Source organism: Lepidochelys kempii, chromosome 1 (assembly GCF_965140285.1).
Source record: "Lepidochelys kempii isolate rLepKem1 chromosome 1, rLepKem1.hap1, whole genome shotgun sequence".
Classification (NCBI taxonomy): domain Eukaryota; kingdom Metazoa; phylum Chordata; order Testudines; family Cheloniidae; genus Lepidochelys; species Lepidochelys kempii.
Window position 1 is genome coordinate 240,309,727 of NC_136380.1, and position 8,901 is coordinate 240,318,627.

General features: G+C 50.4%; 1 protein-coding gene across 5 annotated transcripts in view; it reads right to left on the reverse strand.

Annotated features, from left to right (window-relative positions):
- Positions 1-650, reverse strand: part of BPGM (bisphosphoglycerate mutase) — a 67,013-nt gene extending 66,363 nt beyond the window's left edge. For 4 of the 5 annotated variants that reach the window (XM_073319502.2, XM_073319476.2, XM_073319484.2 and 1 more), the window contains exon 1: positions 429-650. The gene's annotated coding sequence lies outside the window, so the exon portion shown is untranslated. The remainder of the gene's footprint in view (positions 1-428) is intronic. The other variant, XM_073319520.2, reaches the window with a different exon arrangement.
- Positions 651-8,901: the final 8,251 nt, after the last annotated feature.

Sequence of the window (8,901 nt, forward strand, 5' to 3'; positions counted from 1 at the left end):
ATAAGCGAAATGCATCCGATGAAGTGAGCTGTAGCTCACGAAAGCTCATGCTCAGATAAATTGGTTAGTCTCTAAGGTGCCACAAGTCCTCAACTTCTGATCGGTGAGCCCGCGTGCTCCTGTATAGCGGGCCTCAATTCCTGACTCACATCACAAGTCGAGAGACCCTACAAACCAGCCTCCCGCCCCGCAGGCTGGCCTCACCAGCCCAGGCTTCGCCTGCGGGCTCGGGGCGAGCCCCTGGGAGGGCGCAGAGCCCAGGACTATGGAGGTGCATTGGCAGAGCTGGATGGGCGCGGGAGGGGGGGGGGTCCATTTACACCAGCCTCGACTGCGCCCGCAAATCCCTCCTCTGCACCAGCAGGTCCCCCCGTCTCTCCCGCTGGCTGCGTTCAGAGAATCTTCCCGCCCAGCGAAAACAGATTTACCTGGCCGAGAGCAGGAGGAGCTAAGCCGCCACCCGGCACGACCAGTGCGGTGCCCGCCTGCAGCCGGCGGCAGCGGCTCCAACTGGCGCCCCGAGAGCTCCCGTGTGAGCGGGGTGTCGGGCTGTCACTCATTAAATAGCCGGGCCGCTCCCCCTCAGAGACGGGCCGAGGGCCCGCCCTGCTGACCGACTCGGTCTTTTCCGGCTCTGAAGCCTCTGGTGCGGCGGGAGGGAGAGAGTTTGATTGGCTGGTCGACCAGATAAACGGAATCCGCAGCCAATCGGAGTCGGCTTACCGGCTGCCACGGGCTCGAGCAGGGTTTTGTTTTCGGGGCCGTGCGGCGGGAGGGAGCTCTGGGGTCCCCTGGTGAAAGCGCCGCCTCCGCGCGGGAGGTGGGGAGTTTGGGGCGATGGAACCGTTCCCACCCCCGCTCTCTGGACGCTGCTCCGCCAGCCTGCCGGCCACATCCTGTCCCTGGGGCTGGCACAGAAGCGATGTCTGTAAAACGCCTTCTTTGCTTCTGGAATATCTCCAAGATGAGGATAGCTCCCGGGCCCCTGCCAAGGTGACTGTACGGCCACCTGCAACGTTTGAAAGTACGCATATTTAGCACAGTATGCTCCCCATATTTTTCAAGAACCAAATGCAAAATCACTCCATACCTCTTTGTGTTGCCTCCTTGCTTGGTTAGGAGAAAGAGCTTTTGTTTACAAGGGAAGCCCAAGTAAGATTTCCCCGTTTCTTACCCCTCCTCCCTACAAGCATACTCGCCCCAGTACAAGGGGTTTGTCACAGGCAAAGGGGGAAATTTTGTGGGGAATCTTTGGTAAAATATTGGCAACAAGTCACAGGTTTAAAAAAAAACACACACACCCCTACTAAAGAGAAAGGAAGGATCAGCTGCAAAAAATATCCTCCTAGAACTAAGTGCCTGACCCAGAAAAGCAGAGGGCAAAGAAGGGCATAACATCACCAAATTACAGACATTATGTAGACCAATGGTGTCTGACTTTGTCGGTCTGAGAGCCAAAATATTATTTCAAAAGGACCAACAGGCCACACGCAATACTTTAACTATTTATCCTATAGCCCCAATACAAAAACTTGTCTTGACTTATTATCCTCTTAATATGACTTTTGGAGTTGTTTACCCCTCACACACACACCAATTTGTTAATTTCCCGTTGAATCTGCAGTATTGCCAAACCCAAGAGTTCAAAAACCGTGAGTCAGACTCACCAAAACTCAAGAGATTGGCCCCAAAATGATTATATTGTGTTTTCTGGTCTGTCTTTTGGTTTTTTAACCCCTCCTGCCCATACCTAATGTGTGTGGAGCAGACAAAGCTTTGACATCTCTCCCACATGGCCCCTGCTAAAAATATGGGTTTGTATTAAATGCTTTTTTATTATGTCAAGCTTCCATTTTCTCCCCAACCCAAAAATTCAAAGTCATTCATTCTGTGCCCCTCAGACTAGTAATTAATTGGGCACCCCACATCAGCCCTACCTCTGCCCCTCCAGGGATTATCCCCAGCACCACCCCCGGGACTGGTGTTGCAGGGTTGGATTAGAGAGGGACGGAGGAGACCTACCCATTTGTCACAGGAGGAGAAGTGGAAAATGGAGGCCCACTAAAACCCACAGGACACATTTTCCGTTTGGAATCAAATGCACATTTTCTTCTTAAGACAGAAGCCTTTGAATGGCCACATTTTAAAGCCTCAAGCGCTGTAGATTGGCTGTGCCTGCTGTAAACTAAGGACATAGAGGAACAAGAGAGATAAAAGTGATGCTGGATTTGTCCCAGGCTAAATAAAAATGTGTGAAACTGAAAAAGAGAAAGTTCAGATTCCTAATGGTCAAAGCAGGGCAAGAAGCTGCAGAAAAAGATCTGGGGTCAGCCAAATAAAGAGGGTGTGGGGACTAAAGTGGGCTCAGAAGAAGAGATGGTGGGTGGGTTTTTTTGGACATTTCTAGATTCCCTCCCTGGTCCTTATATGCCTGTGCAGCTGGTGGGGGAATAGAAGAGGAAGGGAGTAAAGAGTCTCTCCCCATTTTGGATAGTCTGCCTAACGACAGGGCAGAAATGCAGTCTGAGGAAAGCACATGACTCATCCCCTAACTACTCCTTGGGGGTGCACAGCATTCCAAAGAGGTATTGCCATAACCGCACCCTCCTCTTTCATGGCAGCCAGTGGAGCTGGCCAGCCTCCTTGAGATGGAGAGCATGCTACAGCTCCTAAAGAGGTATTGCAGTGGGTTCATTCCCTCTGAACACTGGGAGGCATTCTGTCTCTCTTGGGGAGAATGTTTCCAGTATTGCTGGTGGGGCAGGGCTACTTTGCACTGTCCCTAATGCAGGGTCATGTCTAAGCCCTGGTCTACACTAGGACTTTAGGTCGAATTTAGCAGCGTTAAATCGATTTAAACCTTCACCCGTCCACACAGTGAAGCCCTTTATTTCGACTTAAAGGGCTCTTAAAATCGATTTCCTTACTCCACCCCTGACAAGTGGATTAGCGCTTAAATCGACGTTGCCGGCTCGAATTTGGGGTACTGTGGACACAATTCGATGGTATTGGCCTCCGGGAGCTATCCCAGAGTGCTCCATTCTGACCGCTCTGGACAGCACTCTCAACTCAGATGCACTGGCCAGGTAGACAGGAAAAGAACCGCGAACTTTTGAATCTCATTTCCTGTTTGGCCAGCGTGGCAAGCTTCAGGTGACCATGCAGAGCTCATCAGCACAGGTGACCATGATGGAGTCCCAGAATCGCAAAAGAGCTCCAGCATGGACTGAACGGGAGGTACGGGATCTGATCGCTGTTTGGGGAGAGGAATCCGTGCTATCAGAACTCCGTTCCAGTTTTCGAAATGCCAAAACCTTTGTGAAAATCTCCCAGGGCATGAAGGACAGAGGCCATAACAGGGACCCAAAGCAGTGCCGCGTGAAACTGAAGGAGCTGAGGCAAGCCTACCAGAAAACCAGAGAGGCGAACAGCCGCTCTGGGTCAGAGCCCCAAACATGCCGCTTCTATGATGAGCTGCATGCCATTTTAGGGGGTTCAGCCACCACTACCCCAGCCGTGTTGTTTGACTCCTTCAATGGAGATGGAGGCAATACGGAAGTAGGTTTTGGGGACGAAGAAGATAGCTCACAGCAAGCAAGCGGAGAAACCGGTTTTCCCGACAGCCAGGAACTGTTTCTCACCCTAGACCTGGAGCCAGTACCCCCCGAACCCACCCAAGGCTGCCTCCTGGACCCAGCAGGCGGAGAAGGGACCTCTGGTGAGTGTACCTTTTAAAATGCTATACATGGTTTAAAAGCAAGCATGTGAAAGGATTACTTTGCCCTGGCATTTGCGGTTCTCCTAGATGTAGTCCTAAAGCCTTTGCAAAAGGTTTCCGGGGAGGGCAGCCTTATTTCGTCCTTCATGGTAGGACACTTTACCACTCCAGGCCAGTAACACGTACTCGGGAATCACTGTAGAACAAAGCATTGCAGTGTATGTTTGCTGGCATTCAACCAAAATCCGTTCTTTATCTCTCTGTGTTATCCTCAGGAGAGTGAGATATAATTCATGGTCACCTGGTTGAAATAGAGTGCTTTTCTTCAGGGGACACTCAGAGGAGCCCATTCCTGCTGGGCTGTTTGCCTGTGGCTAAACAGAAATGTTCCCTGCTGTTAGCCACAGGGAGGGGGGAAGGTTGAGGGGGTAGTCACGCGGTGGGAGGAGGCAAAATGCGACCTTGTAACGAAAGCACATGTGCTATGTATGTAATGTTAACAGCAAGGTTTACCCTGAAAGAGTGTGGCGACTGTTTTATAAAATGTGTCTTTTTAAATACCGCTGTCCCTTTTTTTTTCTCCACCAGCTGCATGTGTTTCAATGATCACAGGATCTTCTCCTTCCCAGAGGCTAGTGAAGCTTAGAAAGAAAAAAAACTCACTCACGATGAAATGTTCTCCGAGCTCATGCTGTCCTCCCACACTGACAGAGCACAGACGAATGCGTGGAGGCAAATAATGTCAGAGTGCAGGAAAGCACAAAATGACCGGGAGGAGAGGTGGAGGGCTGAAGAGAGTAAGTGGCGGGCTGAAGAGAGTAAGTGGCGGGCTGAAGACAGGGCTGAAGCTCAAATGTGGCGGCAGCGTGATGAGAGGAGGCAGGATTCAATGCTGAGGCTGCTGGAGGATAAACCAGTATGCTCCAGTGTATGGTTGAGCTGCAGCAAAGGCAGCTGGAGCACAGACTGCCACTGCTGCCCCTCTGTAACCAACCGCCCTCCTCCCCAAGTTCCATAGCCTCCACACCCAGACGCCCAAGAACGCGGTGGGGGGGCCTCCGGCCAACCAGCCACTCCACCACAGAGGATTGCCCAAAAAAAAGAAGGCTGTCATTCAATAAATTTTAAAGTTGTAAACTTTTAAAGTGCTGTGCGGCATTTTCCTTCCCTCCTCCACCACCCCTCCTGGGATACCTTAGTAGTCATCTCCCTATTTGTGTGATGAATGAATAACGAATGCATGACTGTGAAGCAGCAATGACTTTATTGCCTCTGCAAGCAATGATTAAAGGGAGGAGGGGAGGGTGGTTAGCTTACAGGGAAGTAGAGTGAACCAAGGGGCGGGGGGTTTCATCATGGAGAAACAAACAGAACTTTCACACCATAGCCTGGCCAGTCATGAAACTGGTTTTCAAAGCTTCTCTGATGCGTACCGCGCCCTCCTGTGCTCTTCTAACCGCCCTGGTGTCTGGCTGCGCGTAACCAGCAGCTAGGCGATTTGCCTCAGCCTCCCACCCCGCCATAAACGTCTCCCCCTTACTCTCACAGATATTGTGGAGCACACAGCAAGCAGTAATAACAGTGGGAATATTGGTTTCGCTGAGGTCTAAGCGAGTCAGTAAACTGCGCCAGCGCGCCTTTAAACGTCCAAATGCACATTCTACCACCATTCTGCACTTGCTCAGCCTGTAGTTGAACAGCTCCTGACTTCTGTCCAGGCTGCCTGTGTACGGCTTCATGAGCCATGGCATTAAGGGGTAGGCTGGGTCCCCAAGGATACATATAGGCATTTCAACGTCCCCAACAGTTATTTTCTGGTCTGGGAATAAAGTCCCTTCCTGCAGCTTTTGAAACAGACCAGAGTTCCTGAAGATGCGAGCATCATGCACCTTTCCCGGCCATCCCATGTTGATGTTGGTGAAACGTCCCTTGTGATCCACCAGTGCTTGCAGCACTATCGAAAAGTACCCCTTGCGGTTTATGTACTCGGCGGCTTGGTGCTCCGGTGCCAAGATAGGGATATGGGTTCCGTCTATAGCCCCACCACAGTTAGGGAATCCCATTGCAGCAAAGCCATCCACTATGACCTGCACATTTCCCAGGGTCACTACCCTTGATATCAGCAGATCTTTGATTGCGTGAGCTACTTGCATAACAGCAGCCCCCACAGTAGATTTGCCCACTCCAAATTGATTCCCTACTGACCGGTAGCTGTCTGGCGTTGCAAGCTTCCACAGGGCTATCGCCACTCGCTTCTCAACTGTGAGGGCTGCTCTCATCTTGGTATTCATGCACTTCAGGGCAGGGGAAAGCAAGTCACAAAGTTCCATGAAAGTGCCCTTACGCATGCGAAAGTTTCGCAGCCACTGGGAATCGTCCCAGACCTGCAACACTATGCGGTCCCACCAGTCTGTGCTTGTTTCCCGAGCCCAGAATCGGCGTTCCACAGCATGAACCTGCCCCATTAGCACCATGATGCATGCATTGGCAGGGCCCATGCTTTCAGAGAAATCTGTGTCCATGTCCTGATCACTCACGGGACCGCGCTGACGTCGCCTCCTCGCCCGGTATCGCGTTGCCATGTTCTGGTGCTGCATATACTGCTGGATAATGCGTGTGGTGGTTAATGTGCTCCTAATTGCCAAAATGAGCTCAGCGGCCTCCATGCTTGCCTTGGTATGGCGTCCGCACAGAAAAAAGGCGCGGAACGATTGTCTGCCGTTGCTCTGACGGAGGGAGGGGCGACTGACGACACGGCTTACAGGGTTGGCTTCAGGGAGCTAAAATCAACAAAGGGTGTGCCTGTACATCAAGGAGTATTTCAGGCAGGACTGCACGGAGGGTTCCAATAAGAAATGGTGCACCTAAGTTATCGTTGTTATTGGAACAAGGAGGTTAGCCTGGCCTCTGATTGATACATGGCTAGATTTACCTCGCTGCACCTTCTCTGTGAGTGACTGCAGTGTGATCTAGACAGGGGAGGAGGCAAATGAGTACAAAACAAATCTGGTCTATTTCTTGTTTTGATCCACTCCATCTATCTTTTACATCTTTGGCTGGCAGCAGATGGTGCAGAAGGACTGCATGCCATCCACATCTCATGGCTGCTCGGCAGAAGATGGTACAGTACGACTGCTAGCAGTCCGTATCGCCTCCCCGCTCACCATAAGACGGTTCAATAGGACTGCCTGCAGGACTAAAGAGAATGACCTGCTCAAGTCACTCCAAATTTAGTCCCTGTGCCCATGTCTGCCCAGGCGCTCCTGATCGACCTCACAGAGGCGACCAGGAGCACCTCAGACATGACGATGACGGCTACCAGTCGTACTGTACCGTCTGCTGCCACAAGGCAAGGGGTTGCTGCTACTGTGTAGCAATGCCGTACCGCGTCTGCCAGCACCCAGGAGACATAGGGTGACGGTTACCTGAGCGGGCTCCATGCTTGCCGTGGTATGGCGTCTGCACAGGTAACTCAGGAAAAAAGGCGCGAAATGATTGTCTGCCCTTGCTTTCACGGGGGGAGGGAGGGAACGGGGGCCTGACGATATGTACCCAGAACCACCCACGACAATGTTTTAGCCCCATCAGGCATTGGGATCTCAACCCAGAATTCCAATGGGCAGCGGAGACTGCGGGAACTGTGGGATAGCTACCCACAGTGCAACGCTCCGGAAGTCGACGCTTGCCTCGGTACTGTGGAAGCGCTCCGCCGAGTTAATGCACTTAATGCACTTAGAGCATTTTCTGTGGGGACACACACACTCGAATATATAAAACCGATTTCTAAAAAAACGACTTCTATAAATTCGACCTAATTTCGTAGTGTAGACATACCCTAAATGGCACAATCAAACCTTAAGTGACTTTGCAACAAACGAACACACAATCTGAAAGGAGAAAAGAAATCATAACCCTTCCAGGGAACAACCCAATGAATGCAAATCAACACCATCCTCTTCCCTCCTTCCATCTGGATGCTGATGAGTGTGATTTACATCCCATATCTGCAATGAGTGTTAAAAAAAAAAGACATTACACCTCCCAAATAAAAGCAACAGAATGTAGGCGTGGTGAGCAGACTCATTTATGCACATTTCTAGGCCCTGATTTCAGTCAGAACCCTGGGCCTCGGAGTGGTGCTCTATGGGGAACCCAAGTTTGCTCACACAGATCCCTCTGCTGTATCAAGGCATTAATGCATGTCCGGCCAGTTAAGGATAGTGAGGGATGCATGCCATGGAAACATCCTTGAGTATGAGCAGAGAAGTGACAGAAAGAGGACAGCTCCAACTCCTGGGTCCCATCCTGTGTAAAAATCCACGAGACACAAATCAGGGGGAGGAAACCTCTACTAGAATCCTTCACTGAGATCACCTCCATATTTTCACATCACAAGTGGGGTTTTATACCAGCTTTTCCTTGGAAAAGACATTGGGGCCCCATCCCCAAACCTGGCAAATGCCAGGGCATCTGTACAAATCCATGGGAGACAAGGACCATCTGCATGCAGTCCCTGTACCTCAGCACCAACTCTGGCCTACAGCAATCCCTCACCCCCTTGGCTCCATGGCAGCACATCTCCAATGAAGCCAGTGTACCAGGAACTTCCCCTTTTCTGGCTGGTTCCAAGAGTGGGAGCTGCCAGGAAAGGATAATAAAGCTTGCTGCTGTAGTACCTTTTCTGACTAATTTCCACACAACTGGAGGTAATAGGATATGCATTCTCCATAGACCTCTTCAGCTACCCCCACTTGAATCTCCATTAACCATGGAGAAGGATAGGGCCGAGGACAAAAGCCAAGCAGTTCTGAATCCATCTCCGAGAGGACAATGGTACACATACATATTAGCACTTAGATTTTTAATATGGCAGTGTCCCTTTCAAGTTGCTCAGTTCACTTTGCAAGGAGAAGAAATACACTAGAGGCTGGATATATACAAGGGGTTGTGTTTACACACTGTATGGGATATACTGCCACCATTGACTACATAAACAATTGAAAGCAACCATTATATGCCACTATACAATCATAATCTCAACTAGTTAGACATCAACTCATGCCATTAGCCAGGACCTACTCAGCCATTAAATATAAAACTGTTATCACTGCATATTACCAGCCTTTTTACCAGATAGTTTCATTAACATAATAAAAATAACCAATTTACTTCAATCTGAGTTT